Below are 20,299 nucleotides of genomic sequence, written 5' to 3'. Positions count from 1 at the left end.
ATAGGGCGCGAGCGCTCACCAGACAGACAGAGAGAGACATTAGAGACAGAAAGCGGCCCCCACCCCACCAGGGAGGATGGTCACGCCACAATCCCTTCTCCTTCATTCTTCTCTTGGGATCTTGGGCATGCATGTATACGCGCCAGGTGTGAGTTTAAGCCACCGGGCTGGGACTCGAACAGCGGTTGACTACATGAGAGTTCAGCGACATAGCCATTATGCTAACTACTGGCCCCCAAAAGTTTGTTTAAATAACGTGTGTTCATTCAAATACTTTGGAATTTTAGTTATGTTGTTATTGACTTTTAGTTTAATGTTTATCATCTGAGAACACGATACTTCTCCTCCCCCCCTCCCCCCCCCGAGGTTTTTGCTATAGGGTGTGTACGCTTGCCAGAAACACAGAGAGAGATAGAAAGCAAGAAATCACCCCTTGGGAAGATGGCCACGCTGCAATCCCTTCTCCATTCTCTTCTCGGTATCTTGGGCACACACGCACACCGGCCCAGCATGAGTCTAAGCCACTGGGTCCGGGACTCAAACTGCCATCAACTACATGAGAGTCCAGCGACATAGTCATTACGCCAACTGCTGGTCCCCATAGTACTTCTCATTCAGCCTCCAGCAATCCATTGAAACGATCATTTAAGTACTTTCTAACAGCTTACAGCTTTAGCAATTTTTGTTCCAGGTAACCTCTTACTGACTGTGATTCTTGGTGTTTGATTTTCCTTCCAGAATTTGGGGTAGTAGTTTTCCCTGCAATCTGTTTTCTAAAAAAATCATTCTTGAGTTTTACTCTGTTGAACCTTTTTTTTTCCTGGATATAAGTATGGGAGTGATGACTTCTAAACTCTTTTACACACTGGAGTTGAAACCAAAAGTCCCTGGCATTTTCTTAGCCCTAAATATCTTAAAATTTCTTCTTCTTATAAAGCAATTTGTCTCTTATTCTTTAGAGTCTAATGGTGTACATTTACCTGTTCTCAACCATCCTGCAAGTCCCCTTATCTTGCTCTATTGACTGTCAACCTAGCACATTAAGTGCTGAGTTTATCTCAATAACTGGTAGAGAAGAGGAGGGGATCTGGGAGAAAGCAGGCACTATGCTATAAGAAGTATTATTACACTTTCTATTCTTTTAAATGTATATTTCTGTCACTTTAATGCTTTGCAGAGTATACAGAGGATTCTAAATTTCTGTTTATCATAATCCCAGTGTAGCAAAATGTGGTATTTAAAAAATTAATCTTCCACCAGGGATACATAAAAATAAAACTGGGAACTAAAAACTAAGGGAGAAGAGAAGAAACTAAGCCAGGTCAATAAAAATTGTCTATGTATGGTGCTTTGGTCCTCCCCATGACATAAATACTGCCAATATGGAAAATATCCAATTTAATTTAAAATAAAGTTGCTTTAAAAAAGAGGTTAGCAAGACAAAAAGGGGGAATAAGTCATCCTAGCTGACCAGCAAGGAAAGCAATAGCCTTTCTGTAGTAATTCTTTAAAGGGTAGTAATTGAATTCTTATTGTTAAATGCCTATTTTCACATGGAAAGTGATTTTTATGAGGTTTCTTTCATTTTACTGTTATATTCTGTATGCTTAATATTGTAATGTCAACAGTGCACACCTTAATGAAGACTTACATCTTAATTTGTTAAGGTTAGTTCCCACTGAATCTATAGGTCTTACTATCCTTTGCAAAATCATCCATTCAATATCTAATTTTGTTTTGTTTTGTTTTTGAGATATTTTTTCTATAAGGCGTGTGCACTGGCCAGAGAGACAGAAAGTGAGAAATCCCCCCTCCCCCGCCCCCAGTAACGAGGGCCACATCATAATCCCTTCTCCTCTTGGGATTCTGGGCATGCACGTTTTTAGCCACTGGGTCCAGGTCTCAAACTGTGGTCCAGTGACAGAACCACTACGCCATCTGCTGGTCCCTCAGTCTCTAATTTTATAAAGTTGATTTCTCTAAATCCCCTAAGGTCATAACATAACTGAGCTCATAGGCATGCTCTATATTATCATTAATTTTCTATTCATAACCAGAAAAGAAACAGTCACACAACGTTTGGCTTTTCTATATTTCTCCTGTTTCAGTAAATCACAGGTGTAAAATGTTTAGTAAATCCAATCACAACCATCCACTTCATATTCGAATCTTGTCTGTGTCAACCAGTGGCCTGGATGTTTCCAGTGACACTAAATACATTCCTTCCTAAGATGACCCATTCCATACTGAGCAGCCCAGGCGATTACGGAGTTTCTTCATCAAGGGACTGAAAGTTGTCTTTTCTTGTTTCTATCTACAAGAAGTGAGCCCTGGTTATGGGACTAGGATCTGCACTTGGAAGATAACTTGTTATTTGAAGCAAAGAGAAGAACAGGCAGAATGCAAGTTTGCTTAGGATTTGGAGGCAGAAGAATTTGCCTAGACATTCCTACAGGACGAATCTGAGTGCAGTGTTTAACCTGTTCTTGCTTTACCAACAAGTATTCTTACATTGAAGCCCAACTCCACCATTTCAACTCTCTTGTTTAAAATTTAACACATTTTAAGAACATCTGTAAGATATTCTTAAGATTCAAAGTGATGATGCCATGCATTGGCACAACACATTTTAGTCCACAAATTCAGTGAGTATTATAAAGTTGATTTCTCTAAATCCCCTAAGGTCATAACATAACTGAGCTCATAAACATGCTCTATATTATCATTAATTTTCTATTCATAAGCAGAAAAGAAACAGTCACACAGCTTCTGTCACTTTTATGAGAAGTACATTAGAGCAGTCAGTTTAGACAAATTTTGATTTTAACTGAAAATTCTTTTTCTAGAGTTTATTAATGCCTTAATTTCTTAGTGCTAAACGTATATGTCCTCAGCACATAGCAAGTCAAAGAACTGTGCTTTTCTGTCCTATGTCCCTCTATCTTGCATTTTGAGTAAGTCCTGTTGATTCTATTCTTGAAAATTCATTTGAATTCATATTTTTTTTCTTAATTTTCTCTGATATTTAACCTTAGTTGAGACTCTCATTATCACTCTTCAGAGATTTTCTTGGAGGTCAGAGATGAAAAACCCTACTTGATTTTATCATATGCGAAGACGCAGATACTTAGCTTTGTAAAATAGACATTAATAAATTATGAAGAATGTTCACTTAAAAAAAGATGTAATACTATTTAAGTTGAACTTGAATTGACTTCAACTATCACTGGGGTGCCTAAGTTGCCCTATTCTTTTTTTGGCTGAGAATATAAAAGTAATGATATTTACTTAATAAATATGAGCTGATTTCTCTGAGGAGTACTGTGAGTTTTGGACTCTCTTCTCCAATCTGAGACATACTTATTTTCTGGGACTCAACTCTCTTGTAAGTTTTTTTTTTTTTTTTCTTGGAGAGATTTTTGCCATAGGGCATGTGTGCTCGCCAGAAAGAGAGAGACAGAAAGCGAGAAATCACCCCCCAGGGGGTATGGCCACACCGCAATCCATTCTCCATTATCCTGGGATCTTGGGCATGTACACACACGCACCTGGCGTGAGTATAAGCCACCGGGTCTGAGACTCGAACTGCAGTCGACTACATGGGAGTCCAGTGACATAGCCATTACACCAACTGGTGGTCCCAGTTTACTCTTTTGTTCCCTTTTTCTTTTACACTCTGTCACTGTGACCCTCATCTGCCACACAATTTTAACTATGAATCTTCTTTTGACTTTCTTTGCATGCATCTTTTTTTAATCAATCAAAAATCTAGTTGTTCTTTTCTTTCTTTCTTTCTTTTTCTTTTTTCTTTTTTTTTTTTAAGAAATTTTTGTCATAGGCCATGTGCACTCACCAGAGAGACAGAAAGTGAGAAATCACCTCCTAGGGTGATTGTGGCATAGCTACAAGTCTCAGGGGAGATGGCGATGCCACAATCCCCTCTCCTCCATTTACCTCTCAGAATTTTGGGCACTCATGCACAGGTGCTCAGCATGAGTTTAAGCCACCAGGTTTGGGACTTGAACCATGGTCAATCCCATAGGAGTCCAGTGCCTTATCACCTGCTGGTCTCAGTCTGGTTCTTTAAAAGTCAAATACAGACTCTTAATCTCTTAGATGGAACACGAACCAATGTCTTATGGTATGAGCCATTGCCTTTCACTATATGAGCATGAAATGTGGGTGAAGAGAGGAGGGATGTCGTACTTAACACGGATCTAAGCATACCATTTTGGGACCAAATAATAATAACAATAGTGGTGAGCCATGGATTTTTAGAAAGAATGGAAGAAAAAAATTTTTTGATAGGATAGTAAATATATATCACTAATGTGTCATTATCTTTCTATAGAACCTTTAATCTTGATGGTTTTAAGTGTTATAGATCCGTATAAACTCCAAATTATGTGCAGGGTGTTTGTTTTCTCCTTTTATCTATTTTTTAAAATATTTTAAAATGTAGTACATTCAATCACTGTATATCATTACAACATATAAAATGGATTTTCCCAACATGAACACGTTGCATGTTGGAACAGTCAAAGAAATTACCAAACACATCAACAGTCAATTGTCTTTTTTTTTGTCCTTTGAATGCCTTCTTTTCTTCCCACTTTGATTCTCCTCCTCCCTCCCTCCATTTCCTGCATTCCTCCCAGTCATAAAGTACAGACATTTGGTATATATTAAGTGAGGACATACAATGCATCTCTTTTATAGTCTGGCCTGCTTCACTTAGCATTAAATCTTCCATATTCATCCACTTTCTATCAAATGCCAGTCTCATAGTTTTTTATGGCTGAGTAGTATTCCATACTGTACATGTGCCATACTTTTTCAATCCATTCATCAGTTATTAGGCATTTGGGTTAGTTCTGTGTCTTAGCAATTGTGAATAAAGCTGCAATAGGGACCAGTAGTTGGCGTAATGGCTATGTTGCTGGACTCCCATGTTGTTGACTGCAGTTCGAGTCGCAGACCTGGTGGCTTAAACTCACACCAGGTGCATGTGCATGCGTGCCCAGGATCACAAGAGGAGAATGGAGAAGGGATTGTGGCGTGACCATCCCCCCTGGGGAGTGATTTCTCACTTTCTGTCTCTCTGACTCTCTCTTTCTGGCGAGCGCACGTGCCCTATAGCAAAAACCTCTAAAAAAAAAAAAAAAAACTGCAATAAACATGGATGTAAAAATACTTTTCTGACTAAGTGTGTTCTTATCCTTTGGGTAGATACCCAGGAGTGGAATTACTGGATCATATGGCAGTTCTATTTGTAGATTTTGAGGAACCTCCAGATTGTTTTCCTCAGTGGCTGTACTAATTTACATTCCCACCAACAGTGTAGGAGTTTCCTTTTCACCACGTCCTCACCAACACTTATTGTTATTTAGTCTTTTAATCATAGCCTTTCTGGCTGGGATTAGGTGATATCTTGTTGTGGTTTTGATTTGCAACTTCCTTATGATAAAGGATGTTAAGCATTTTCTTTTTCATATCCTTCCTTTGAGAATTGTATGCTCAGCTCTTTTGCCCATCTTTTAATTGGATTGTGTATTCTTTTTGTGTATGTGGGGAAGTTGCTTGAGTTCTCTGTATGTTTTTGTTATCAAACCCTTATAGGAGGGAGAGTTTGTAAATATATTCTCCCATTATAAAGGCTGTATCTTTAATGATTGTTTCTTTTGCTGTGCTGAAGCTTTTTATTCTGATGTAATCCCACTTTTGTATTTTTGGGAATACTGCCTTTGCTTTGGGGTGGTCTTATTTTAAAAGTCTTTGTCTACTACAGTATCTCCAAGTGTTTTCCACCAGTAGTTTTATAGTTTGAGATTTTTCTTTTCTTCCCCAGCCAATGAAAGGGAAATTTTATTGAGGCCCCAGGGCCATAGAGCTCAGGCAGGGGGCTGCCTTGCTGGGCCAAGGCCTTATTTGACCTTCCTCTTGGGACACAGGTTGTTGGTGTGGCTACACTTCTCCTTGCGGCAGTTGATAGCACAGGGGTCTAGGCACGCATAACGCTTGCAGCAGATCAAGTATAACTTGTCACAGTTATATTTATCAGTAAGCTGGTGGAGGGAGGACTTGATGATGCTGCCTCAGTGATGGAGCACCAGATGTAAGGTAGACTCTTTCTGGATGTTGTAGTCTGAGAGAATGCCAGCATCTTCTAGCTGTTTGCCTGTAAATATCAGACATAGCTGGTCGGGTGGATGCCCTGCTTGTCTTAGATTTTGGCTTTGTCATTCTCAATGATGTCATTGAACTCAACCTCAAGGGAGTTGATCTTGCCCATTGGGGTTTTCACGAAGATCTACATCTTTGCATCTGCCACACAAATGTGGCTACCAACTCACTCTGCCACCTCATAGTTTGAGGTCTTATACTTAGATCTTTGATCCATTTGGAATTGATTTTTGTTAATGGTGAGAGATAGGGGTCCAGCTTCATTTTCTGTAGGTGGATAACAAGTTTTCCCAGGACTATTTGCTGAAGAAATTTTCTTTTCCCCACAGAGTTGTTCTGTGCCTTTTGTCAAAATTCAGTTGACCGTATGTTTTGGGGTCAAGGAGTGAGATGCCTCCTATTCCACTCTTTTTGTGCAACATTCTTTGGCAATATGGGATTTCTTATTATTCCAGACAAATTCTATGATTTTTCTAGATCTGTAGAGAATATCTCTGGTAATTTGATTGGGATTGCATTAAATTTGTAGATTAATTTGGGTAGAAATGATGTTTTTATTATTCTTCCAATCCTGGAACACGGGATAGCTTTCTTTTTTTGTGTCATTTTGAACTTCTTTTTTTAACTTTTTGTAGTTTTCCTTGTAGAGGTCTTTCATTTCTTTGATTACGTTTATCCTATTTATCTTATTTTTTTGTTGTTGCTATTGTAAATGGGATTGCTTTCTTCAATTCTATTTTAGTCTGCTTGTTGTTGGTGTATAGAAATGCTATAGATTTTTATATGTTAATTCTATATTCTCCCACTCTACTATATTCATTTATCACTTCCAGAAGATTTTGGGGATTCTTTTGTGATTTCTATGTATATATAATCATGTCATCTGCAAATAAAGATAATTTTCCTATTTGAATGCCTTTTATTTTATTCTCCTATCTGATTGCATTGGCTAGAACTTCCAGTACTAGGTGGAAAAGGAGTGGAGAGAGTGGGTAGCATTGTCTTGTTCAGTTTTAAGTGGAAGAGCTTTCAGTTTTTCCCCATTCAGTATGATGCTAGCTGTGGATTTCTCATATATGGCTTTTATTGTGTTAAGAAATGTCTTTCTATGCTGATTTTATTGAGAGTCTTAATCAGGAAGTGATACTGTATTTTACTCAAATGCTTTTTCTGCATCAACTGATATGATCATATGGTTTTAATATTTTCTTTGTTAATATATATTACATTTATGGTTTTACATATCTTCACCTTTGCATCCCTGGGCCAAAGCCTACTTGGTCATTTGTATAATCTTCTTAATGTATTGTTGGATATAATTTGCTAGTATTTTGTTGAGAATTTTTGCATCTATATTCATCAGAGTTATTGGTTTGTAATATTTTTGTTATGTCCTTGACTGTTTGGGATCAGGGTGATGGAGGCTTCATAAAATGATTTTGGGAGGATTCCTTTCTTTTACATCTTTAGACATAGTTTGTGTAGAATGGGGGTTAACTCTTTTTTTAAAAGTTTTGTGAAGTATGTTCATGTTGACTAAATCAACTTTACAAGCCATAGTGATATGTAGTGACTGAATGTATAAAATAAAATAATATAAAATGATAAAAAATAGAAAAAAGTTTTGTAGAACCTGAAGTAAAACCTTCAGGCCCTGGGCACTTCTTTATGGGGAGCCTATTTATTACTAGTTCAATCTCACTGCTTGTTATTGGTCTATTTGGGCTTTTTATGTCTTCCTGATCTAATCTTGGGAGATTATATGTGTCCAGAAATTTGTCCATCTCTTCCAGGTTTTCTTGTTTGTTGGCATATATTCATTGTATTTTCTGATGATCTTTCATAATTCTGTTATGTTTGTTGCAATATTGCCTGCTTCATTTATGATTAGATTTATCTGGTTCCTTTCTCTGTTCTTCTTAATTAGTCTAGCTAATGGTGTGTCAATTTTGTTTATCTTCTCAAAAAACCAGCTTTTAAGTTTCATTTATTTTCTGTGTATGTTGTTTATTCTCTATCTCATTTATTTCTGCTAGAATCTGTATTTCTTTTCTCCTGATTTTTTTTTTTTTGGGTTTTGTTGTTGTCATTTTTCCAGTTCCCTGAGGTGTGTTATTGGGTTAGGTTGTTTCTTTTTGTTTTGTTTTGTTTTGAGAGGTTTTTGCTATAGGACACGTGTGCTCGCCAGAAAGAGAGAGACAAAGAGACAAAGTGAGAAATCACCCCCCAGGGGGGATGGCCATGGCACAATCCGTTCTCCTCCATTCTGCTCTCGGGATCTCGGGCATGCATACACACGTGCCTGACATGATTTTAAGCCACTGGGTCCAGGACTTGAACCGTGGTCAAATACATGGTAGTCCAGCAGCATAGCCATTATGCTAACTGCTGGTCCCAGTTAGGTGGTCTATTTGTCACCTTTCAGTTTTTTTCTTGTGAGTACCAATTGCTATGTACTTCCCCCTTATAACTGTTTTTGTGGTATACCATAGGTTATGAAAGCTTGTGTGTCATTATCATTGGTTTCAACGATATTTTTTTATTTCAGACTTAATTTATTCAATGGTTATAAAATCATTCAGGAGTAAGTTGTTTGGTTTCCCTGCATATGTACATTTTTGACATTGTTGTCTGCAGTTTATTTCCAGTTTGATTCCCTTGGGTCAGAGAAGATGCTGGATATAGATTCTATACTTTTGAATCTGTAAAGACTTGTTTTGTGCCCTATCATATAATCAGTCTAAAATGTTTCATGTAGGGGTGAGAAAAATGTATATTTTTTTGGTTGTTGGGTGGAAAATTCTATAGGTGTCTGTTAAGTCCATTCAGTTCATGGTATCACTTATATCCTGTATCCCTTACTTATTTTTTGACTAGGTAATCTACCCAAGGGAGTCAGTGGGGTATTAGACTACAACACAATAATCATTGGAGATCCTATCTCTTTATTTAGATCTAGCAGTCTTTCTTTTACACATTTGGGTGCTCCAGTGTTGGGTACATAGATATTTAAAAGTGTTATGTCTTCATGATGAACTAGCCCTTTCAGTACTATATATTGTCCTTCTCTATCTCTTCCAACAGCTTTTGTCTTAAAATCTATTTTGTCTAGTATCAGTATCATGACTCCAGTCTTCTTTTGATTTACATTTGCATGGACTATCTTTTTCCAGTTTTTCACTTTCAGACTGTGTATGTCTTTATCCATGAAGTGTGTTTCTTATAGACATCATATAGAGGGTTCCTGTTTGTTGTTGTTGTTGTTGTTTGTTTGTTTGTTTTTGTTTGTTTTAATCCATATAGCCAGTCTGTTTCTTTTGATTGGAGAGTTTAATCCATTACCATTCAATGTTGTTATCAGTATTTGTGGGCTTATTCCTACCATTTTGTTAGTCATTTTTCTTGGTTGTCTTTTGTTCTTATTTCTGTTTGTCTCTTCAATTTTCCTGATTTTCATTGAGAAAGTCATGGAATATTTTTCTATGCAGAAATGTGTCATGATTTTTTCAATGATCCAATAGAACTCCTTGATTACTTCAGTTGGTCTAGTTTGGTGAATTCTTCCAGTTTTTATTTGTCTGAGAGTGATTTTATTTGTTCTTGTCATTTGAAGGATAATCTGGCCAGGTATAGTATTCTCAGTTAAATTTTTTTTTTTTAATTAAATGGTTTGAGTATGTCTTCCCATTCTTTCCTTGCCTGCATTGTTTCAGTTGAGAGGTCTGATGTTAGCCTAATAGGATAACCTGTGTAAGTAACTTGCTGTTTCTTGCCATTTTAGAATCTTGTCTTTATCTTTGATTTTGACCAACCTGGATATGATGTGCCATGGAGAGGATCTTCTTAGGTTGATTCTATTTGGGGTCTTCTGTATTTTTTGTCTGAAATGTTTTTCTAGATTTAGAAAGTTTTCTGCAAGTACTTCATGCCAATGTTGTTTAGGATCCTAGGATAGTCCATAAAATGCCATTCAGTTCAATATAATGAATCTAAGATACAATTTTAATACTTTTAATAATTACTACTGGGAATTATGAAACTGTCTCAAGAAAAAAAAAATTGAATTTTATCTGTGGATACCAAGGACATTTGGCTCTGTTTCTGTTAGTGACTGAGTTGGAAGGGCCTGTAGCAGTGGGTTACCTAATGGTCAGGGTCATATTAACTCCTCTTATGCATATGGAAAGTTATCTGATAATTCATTTTACTCATTAGCTTAGCAGATACACTGGTTTTTATACTCATGGGGTTGGGTAAGTATAAGTGTTCTGAATTTAGATCCTCAGTCATCTGTATGTATGAACCAATCTCACATCCAACATTAAGTCAGGTGTTGCACAAAATTTTACCTGAGGGAGAAGTCAGACAGAAGCAAGTCATAAAAAACTGAAGGTCCAGGAAAAGTATACAACACAAACATAACCTATATATTCTCAGAAGATAAGCAGTTAAATTTCTTCTAAAATAAAAATTCCCAATAAAATGGTACTGGTGAGTTGTATGTTTGACTTGTCAAAATCACTGGAGTAATGTTCAATATAGTTTTCTGCTCTAATTCTTAGAATTCCCTCTAACCCTAAGAGATATGTAGCTGAGAATCTTGGTGATGAGGGTCACTGGCACTGATAGGACTGCGCCATATGGCTTAGGAGGGCAGGGTGGGAGAAATTCTCTATGCATTTATAAGAGAGTAGAGTAATAAGATAATAATTTTATTACTACATTAGAAACTATAAAACTATAAAACTTTAAGTAGCTTGCTGATTTTTAAAATGATAAAGCAGGAATAAAAATCCTAACACATGTAACAAGTTTCAAAAGAAATAATTTTTGGCTTTACCTGTAATCAGTATATCTTTCCATAGCTAAACTTGCTCTGTTAGCTACTTTTGGAAAATTAAAAGATGAATAAGAAATAGTGTGTGTGTGTGTGTGTGTGTGTGTTTGAAGTAGATGGTTCAACAATAAGCAAAAACTGAATGGAAGATGTAAAAGTGAGCATTTATTGGGCTGGCCCTGTGGTCTAGTGGTTAAAAGAGCCAGACACCACATGGCTGACCATGGTTAGAATCCTAGCTATAGCAGCTTTGGAAAACACACCAAGTGCATGCATGTCAATAATCCTGATGGAGTGGAGAAATGGAGGAAAAGGGTGAGATGCTCCACTGGGTATGATCATGGGGATGGTTCCCCCTCCTTCTCTCTCTCTCTAGAGAGCACATGTGCTTTCTTACAATCGAAAATTAAAAAGTGATCATTTATTGAGTACCTATGCTAGGCCAGGGATTCTCACATCCATAATCATCTTTAAATTTCACCATACTCTGTACTGCAAGTTGTAGCATGGTATTTTCTACAAATAAGTATATCAGTTTCGATAATTAGCTTGAGGTGTATCTAATGCAGTAGTACAGATCCAGCCCCTTGAGTATGAACCTGTGCAGTCTTAGGAGGCTGTGTTCTTACATGGATTTCAAATCTACTGATTTAATGCTCTGCTATCAGCATCTTGAAATGGTCTCCACATTTTCGTTTCATACTGGCCCTTACAAATCATAGCCATTCCCACCAGTAGGCTATGCCAAGGTTTGTCCATATACATCTCCTGAAGACTTACCTTGAAAACTCCCTGTAAGGCTGTGTAAGAGGAGAGGTAGCCCTAAGTCTGGCACAGCTAGAACTTTGTGTGCTGGAATTAGCACTGGGTTTAGAAGGCCAGCAGATGGCATAAGTTACATTGTTGGGCTTCCACATGGCTGATTGTGGTTTGAGTCCTGGACCCAATGGCTTGAAACACACTGAGTATGTGTGGATGAGTGCCTAAGATCCTGGAAGAGACTGAAGGAGAAGGGATTGTGTTGTGGCCATCCCCTGGAGGAGGGTGTAATTTCTCACTTTACCTTTTACTGTCTCTGTCTCTCTCTCTCTAGTGAGTACATGGAACCTAAGGCAAAAACTTCTACAAAATAAAAAAATACGTAAAGACTTATTTGGGAGATATGCTTGTCTCTGCAAAAGAACTATTGCCTGATATTATAGCAGAAGCCGTTTCTGGGTGCTCATGTGGTTTGGTGCATCATATTAGTTTTCTATTGATAACTAATTGTCACAAATTTAGTGGCTTAAACAATCCACATCTATTATCTCACAATTTCTGTGGATCAAGAGTGTGAACACAGTGTAACTGAATCCTCTGCTTAGGGTGTCACCAGGCTGTAATCTAGGTGTTGGCTAGATGGCATTCTCTTTTGAAGAATTTAGTTCCTTGGGAGGCCCTCAGCTCTTGCAGGCCAGCCACAGTTCCCTGACATGTGTTTCTCACCATAGGCAGTTCACATATGACTACTTCTTCAAGCCAGCAAGAGAGCCTTTCTCTCTCTTTCTCCCCTCAACCCTTCTAGCCTGTTGTAATGTAATCATGAGAGGTGGTATCCTATCTCTTTTTCTCTACTCCCTTTGTTAGAAGCAAGTCAGAAGAGTTTATACTAAGACCTTAACACCAGCAGTTGAGGGGAGGGGAGTATGGGGTCATACACAGCCCATGCTATAGAGAGCTCAGCATAATTGAGCTTCTCCCTTCATACAGACTGCTAGACCACCAAACATTGGACACAGTTCCATGTGATAATGAGTGGGAAACTCACTCCCTACTTGTACCTGTAGCTGTATTTTATTTATTTATTTATTTTTTTGGCATGACTTTTTAGTTACTTCAGGAATAAATCAGATAAGATGGAGTATTTAGAACAAGAGGAGACATCACACATTCAAACTTCAGAGATTTGGGTCTTTCTTTTCAGAGATCTCAAAGCCCTTTTTCAGAAATGCTTATGTAGAACTACTTCCTAATTGCAGCCTGGCTTTCTTGCGTTCACCTGGAATACTCTCTAGCTCCCACATCCAGGGGAGCCAGTGTAAGTGATATGCTTTGAAGCCACATTACCTTCCTGGGACATGTGCCTCTGTCTCCCACTGTCTCCTCAGTGGTATTCAGCAAGTGCTTTGGGGGCCACCAGCATCACCAATAGTGGGAAATTGTTAAAATGCAGACTCTCAGGCCTGGTATAGACCTGCTGAAGCAAAGCCTGCATTTCAGCAAGGTCTTGGGTGATCCTATGCACATTAGTATGTGAGAAGCAGCACGTAGACCACGTGCCGAGTGGCACTGCTTTCTCCATAGGCTGCGCCCCACTTGTTTCTTCTTGGTCAGAGCGAGTGGGTAATTGAGCTTAGCCCACAGCTGGTAACAGTCTCGACAAGAAATAGTAAGAGCATGTCAAACCACTTTGAATTAATACAAGTCTCCAGGGTCAGACAAATTACATCCTTGGGGTACAGAAAGAATTTATAGCTGTGATTAGAGAAGCACTGCCAGTAATCTGAAGAATCACAGGGAACCAGAGAGGTGCCATTTTTTTTTTTCAAAGAAATAAAAAGATGAATTCTGAAAATTAGTAGGTAGCAAGCCTGACAGCAATTTCCTACAAAATTCTAGGAAGAATTATTAAATAGGTAACTTGTCAGCTCTTAGAAATGGTAATCACCAGGAATCACGCCAAATTAACCTCATTTGTTTTTCTTATGTTCTAAGGCTGATAAACCTAGGGAAAGCAATAGGTTTGATAGTTTTGCTTTTAGATAGGTATTTACAAAACTCCTGGCTTATAAATCTGACAGAAATGTGGCACAAATAATATCAAAGTCAAATGAATTCATGGGTGCCTTTATAATTACCTCCTATAAGTTGGAATCACAAATAGTTTGGGAAAAGGAGTTGGACAGTTTGAGAAAGATGTTGAGTCCCTGTATCAGAGTTCAATTATTGAAGTGGGACCCTGGAATGATATGAGATAGGGATTTATTTTAAGGATCTGACTTTGTGCAGTTTTGGAAACTGGTTCAACTATAAGGCTGCTGCTTTTGCATCTGGTGCTGGGCTTGAAGTGGGCTTTGCAGGAAGTCGGGGTGAAAAGGTGGATGTGAAGTGGAGGAGAGTCAGGACAAACTGGAACATGTAAGGATGGTCTGGATCCTGTATGTTTCCAATTCTGATGATGTGGGTATCTGACAGGAGAAAGAGATGCCGAAGGAGCGATGGCCCTGCAGCTGCAGTGTGCCAGTGAGGTCAGCCAGTGGATTCAGCACAGCTCTATGGGAGTTGCAATGACACTTGGCCCTACACCAACCTTCCCATCATAATAAATATGGCTGCTACTTCAGTCTCAACTTCCAAGCTCTCATAAATTTCTGTGTGATCACTCTTAGCTCACAAGCATGAAGGTAAGGAATTATGGGAGATGTAGTTCTTGCTTAGTTGCGTTGACAAAGTTCAAAGTGAATAAAGCCCCGTCTCGCTGGCTGCTTTTAATAATGCAAAGCTGTGAATGATAAAACATGCTGGATGGCAGGATTCAAAGGAAACTCTCAATGAACTGCCTTCTAATTCTTTAAATGTCACATTAAAGCTCAACAAAGCTCAGTGAATAGCAGTTGAGCCTCCAGTATTTCAATTTATTCCTGTAGGTTGCTCTCTTTTTTATAATAGTACTTATTGGGATCTTTTTTTATACAATTTTTGATTCATATGTGTTCTGACACCGCCACCAGAACGCAAGGTTACGAAAGCAAGGACATTGCCTGTTTTGCTCAAGGCTCAATTCAAAAATAGAATAGTACATAGAAGATACTCAGTAAATAATTCTTGAATGAATATATATAATTCAATTTAATCAGAATAAATTTAACATCATATATTGAGGGGAAAACTAACTGCATGAATAGAGAATGGAAGCTGTCTCAATTAAGAATAGTTCATGAGCCAGAATAAATTTTTTGGCTTTGATCAATAGCAAATACAAATTGGAAATCAGGGTATTGGAAAATTAATGTACATTTCACTTTTATTAGTGGAAACAAAGGAAGTGTAATACATTATACCCCTTAGAGAAAGATGAGGACACCATATTTTAAAAGACAAAGAGCCATTGTATCAACAGGCTAAAGAAGAAATATTGTATGATTATATCAATTGATGCAGAAAAAGCATCTGACAAATCCAGTTCTCATTTATAATAAAGATCTCTCACCAAGCTATGAATAGACTGGGAACTTCGTCAACTTAGTAAAGAATATCTACAAAATACCTATAGTTAACGTCATCCTTAACAATGATAAATGGGATGCCTTCTTCCTGAATAACATATCTGATAAAGGGCTTACATTTAAAATACATAAAGAACTCTTAAAATTCAAACAATTTGATTTTTGAAAAATAGGCAAAAGATCTAAACAGACTTTCACTGAAGAAGCTATACAGATGGTAAATAAGCACGTGAAAATATGCTCCACATAATTTTTTGTTAGGGAGTTTCAAGTTAAAAATACATACAAGATACTATTATGGGACCTACTATTGATAGAATGTCTAAAATCAAAAGAAGTCACACTACTAATTTCTGGTGAGGCTGCAAAGAACTCCCATTTAGAGCCCCAGAACTCCCATTCATGGCTGGTAAAAATGCAAAATGGTACCACCATGTTAGAAGAAAGAATGGCAGTTCCTTCCTCCCTCCCTCCCTCCCTCCCTCCCTTCCTTCCTTCCTTCCTTCCTTCCAGTGACTTTTGCTATAGGGCGCGTGCACTCGTCAGACAGAGAGGCAGAAAACGAGAAATCAACCCTGCAATCCCTTCTCCTCCATTCTCCTCTCGGGATCTTGGGCATGCATGCACATGTGCCCGGTGTGAGTTTTAAGCCACCATGTCTGGGATGCAAACCATGGTTGACTACATGGAAGTCCAGCGACATATCCATTATGCTAACTGCTGGTCCCAAGAATGGCAGTTTCTTACAAAGCCAAGTTTTAGCATATGACCTAGCAATTGTGCTCCTAGGCATTGACCCAACTGAGTCTAACGAAACCCTGCTTGTGAATATAGCCGCTTTATTATTCATAAAGATAAAAATATTGGAGGCAACTGAGATATACTTCAGGTGTAGAATGGATGAACTGTGGTAAGACTGGGTAGTGGCACAGTGATGAAGCATGAGACTCTGCAAAGCTGACTCATGGGAAATGTAGTTCTTGCCTAACTGAGTTGACAAAGTTCAAAGCCAATAAAGCCCACAGAGATGCTTACTTGGCAGGGTTCCAGGTTCATGTTGGAGAACTTCCTGATTATTCCAGGTATGTAAGTATGTCCATGATCTGGAATTCATTGACGTTGGGGTGGATTGCCATCTCAAGGCACTGTAGAGAATGCTGTCTATGTCTCTCTCTCTCTCTCTGCCTGTCCGCAAAATGACATTCTTTCAAAGAGCACAGTGTGGGAAGTGGCAGTGGAAGAAACCTGACCAATCTGTCTCACCACATGACCAAGGTGGTCATCAGCAGTGATTAGTATGTTTGTAACGACATGATGAAAATGGCTCTTCTGTGACTTTCCTCCATATCCCCATAACCACAGTCTTAGGATGAGAAAAACTTCAAACACAGCCTAATAGGAACACGATCTACAAAATACTTGGCTAGTATTTCTCAAAAGTATCCAGGTCATCAAAGACAAAGAAAATTTGAATAAAATGGTACAGGTATGACAAGCCCAGTGTTATCTCCAGATAGGACCCTGGACATTAATAACACCTAAGGAAATATGAATAAGGACTTGCTTATATGAATAGGACTTGCTTTGGTAAAGAAGAATGTATCCATATAATTCACTCATTTCAGCAAATGTACCGTGATCATATTAAGAGAAGCTGCATGTGCAGGGTACATGGAAAGTCTTCCCTCCATTTGCAGTTTTTCTGTAAGTCTGAAACAGTTTTAAAATAAAGAGTTCATTAAAACACAGAATGTGCAGAAGACAAAGATCAATGAGTGACTCTGATAACCAGGTTATAGATGGAATGGCTGATTTGGAAAAAAAAATGAAAGAGAATATTTATGAATTACTTATAATTGAATTAAGTGCTTATGAAGTAGTTGTAATTGAAGTGCTTATAACTGCTGCCTTCACATATTTTAGATGTCGAATGTAAAGGGATCATGTTTAGTGTAGTTTTCAGAGGCAGAACGAGAACAAATTGATCAAAGTTATGTGGAAGCAGGTTTCAACTCAGATTGAAAGGAGAATTTTATGATTATTAGAGCTGTCTAAATATGACTAACCTGCCTTTGGAGAGGGGTTGAGTACTTCCTCTTACTGATCTCCAAGCGGAGGCTGGAGGAATGTCATCGTGAAGAACAGTCAGATGAGAGTGAGCCTGAAGGTGTCTTCGTCTCAGCTGCTGTGATCACGTCTGTGTTAGCCAGCGCCACTGCAGTTGCATCGGTTCAGGTGCTCCAGGCAGGCCTCTGAAACTAGCTATTTTCTTAAGACTTCCAGATGGCAAGTTTTCCTCTGATCCTGTTGGAATTGCACACTGTATATAGAAAAGGAGAAATAATTCTTGAACACCGTGAGGGCTGGGTTTAAGAAAAGCCTTTGAGATTATATTTGTGCACTTATATTTTCTCTTAAAAAGGAAACCTGCACACACAAAACCCTGCAGTGGTTTTAATATTGTGTAGTGCCAACTTGGGTTTAAATACTATCTGGTATCATGCTTGGAGGCCACTCGAGTAAATAGGAATAACTTTTGAGGGCTTGTTATACTGTTATCCATAGGACCAGATGGCGCTCACCCTCTAGAAATCCAGATCAATTTCATTCTCTTCGGGGAAACAAAAATAGTAGAAATTTTGATCGTCTCCCCTCTGATAGGACTGAAATAGTGTTTTCTTCCTTATGCGTTTCCATGCTCATGTATTTCTTATTCACACTTTTCTACTTTGTGATTTATGCTCTAAAAAATCAGAATTTCAAAAATATAGAAATGAATATGAAATTATAGTATCTTCTATCATATCTGCTCTCTAACAAGTACATTATGTTGAAACTGTTTTCTCAAATTTTAGGCCATCCAGTAAAAAAGAGATTACCCAGTAAATCTCACATCCAGAAATTTCCTAGTGTACCTAATAGAGCCTTAAGTGGGGGTGTCCTTTTGTGTGCATGTGTATGAAGCTCGTGCATCTTTTTTTTTTAAATGATAAACTGTGTATTCAATTATGGTGTCCTGCTATTTAGAAATATAAGTAGATAAGAATATGGTAAATAGAAATGCTGTCATTTGTAGGTTGTATATTGGCAGTGGTTTGCATGCAATAATAAAGGTAAATTTTATTTTTAAAAAATTTTTACTAGGCAACGCCAAGCTTTGGGTTTCATGTCTACTCTAATGTCATACTAGAGTTCTAATTTCTTTGATCCTACTGTGGTCAACTTTATGCAATATGACAAAGACAGTTTAGACCTTTTTTTAAATTGAGAATTCATAGGCATAACAGCCTACAGACTCATCCCTCCCCCCCTTTTTTTTTTCAGGGAGAGATTTTTGCTGTAGGGCTTGTACACTCGCCAGAGAGACAGAGAGTGACAGACAGAAAACGAGAAATCACCCCCCATAGGAAATGGCCACGCTGCAATCCCTTCTCTTTCATTCTCCTCTTGGGATTTTGGGAATGCCTGCACATGCGCCTGGTGTGAGTTTTAAGCCACAGGGTCTGGGACTTGAACCATGGTCAACTATGTGGGAGCCCAGTGATGTAACCATTATGCCATCTGCTGGTCCCTGTCATAAAGTTCTTTAGGACAAGCATACTGGTTTTCCCAGCACAGGACTGATATGTGCAGTATGTATTGAAGATACCTCACAAATGTAAATTGAATAAGGTATCTCAGGGCCATATTAAGATAGTCTCAAAACTACCTATTTTTCATAATTCACAAACTTATATTCACAGCTTAGTCCTCCATTTATCTTTCTGGTATGAATATAGGGGGTCTTCAAAAAGTTAATAGAAAATGTATATTATGAAAAAACTACACATGGATTAATTTTTTTTTTGCACCAGAATAAGCTCACATTTTAATTCCATTTTTTCATACATTTTTCAAGTGCCCCCATATATCAGTTATATATTTAACCTAGTTGACTTTGTAATTAGAATCCTAACCTTCTCAAGGTCAGAAAACTTTGACTTTTTTACTCACTGAGCCTTTCTTATCCCCCTTAAAGTGAGCAATATTTGTAGCACTGCTCAAGCCTTGATCTCTGTCCTCCAAATATTCCAGACTCAAATCACAAATAGGTCTTGTCAGCTCATTACCAAAACATATCCAGAGTCTTCTGCATTTTCACCATCTCCTTATCCGTATCCCTGGCCAAAGCCACCATGAGCTCCCACCTGGGTGATGACTGTCGTATTTTTATGTGAAGTATAGTGAGAGACGCTGATAGGTCTGCTTGCCTCCCTTATTGCTCCCCTTAAATTGGTCGCTAGAGAAAACTCTCTATGGCATATATTAGACTTAGCATTTCCATTTTAAAGCCTCTGTAATGTATTCTACTTAGAAGTAAATGTAAATGTCTAACCATGTCATGAGAAGACCCATAGAACCTGAGTCCTCAGAAACCTCTGACTTTCCTTCTTTCTCTTTCCTCTTTGTTCCCGATGTTGCAGTGACACTGACCCCTTTGTGGTAGCTAATTGTTCCTGTCTAGGAATCTTGTCCTTGCTGTGCTTTCAGCTTGACATCTTCTCTCAGAGATTTGCATGATTATCTCCTGCAAGTCCTCAGAGAGGCCACCCCTGACCACCTTTGCTAATGAGCACTGGCGGCCACTCACTTGCATGATTTCATTTTCTCTAGCCCTCGCTAGGCATAGGAGTCACTCGTTTGTCCACTTTTCAAGAGGAGTGTGCTCTCTAGCATCCACATCAGCACTTTCTTTTATATGCATTTATTGACTGTCGGACTGATAGACCAGTGCTATTTTATTGGCAGCCCATTTTGCTTCTTGAGTTAGTTGTGTTGACAGAACTTAGGCTGTGGACAGAATCCGTCCTGTCTCATATCTACCTGTGTGCATAATAGCTGATTTTATGCTTGGCTATGGGCCCCATGGCAGATACCATACTTATGTCACCACTGTCCCGGAAGAACGCAGCTCAGCGTAGGACTGGATAGATGAGCGCATGTGTTTTCCCTTTAATTCTGTAATCACTCTTTC

General features: G+C 38.3%; 1 protein-coding gene and 1 pseudogene across 3 annotated transcripts in view; one reads left to right on the top strand and one right to left on the bottom strand.

Moving 5' to 3' along the window:
• Positions 1–20,299, top strand: part of INPP4B (inositol polyphosphate-4-phosphatase type II B) — a 957,317-nt gene that overhangs the window by 174,835 nt on the left and 762,183 nt on the right. The window lies entirely within an intron of this gene.
• Positions 5,925–6,331, bottom strand: LOC102476829 (ubiquitin-60S ribosomal protein L40 pseudogene; annotated as a pseudogene).

This window comes from Tupaia chinensis, unplaced genomic scaffold (assembly GCF_000334495.1).
Source record: "Tupaia chinensis unplaced genomic scaffold, TupChi_1.0 Scaffold000127_2, whole genome shotgun sequence".
Lineage (NCBI taxonomy): Eukaryota > Metazoa > Chordata > Mammalia > Scandentia > Tupaiidae > Tupaia > Tupaia belangeri.
The sequence above is the reverse complement of the archived record's forward strand: the minus strand, read 5'-3'. Positions and strand labels throughout refer to the sequence as shown.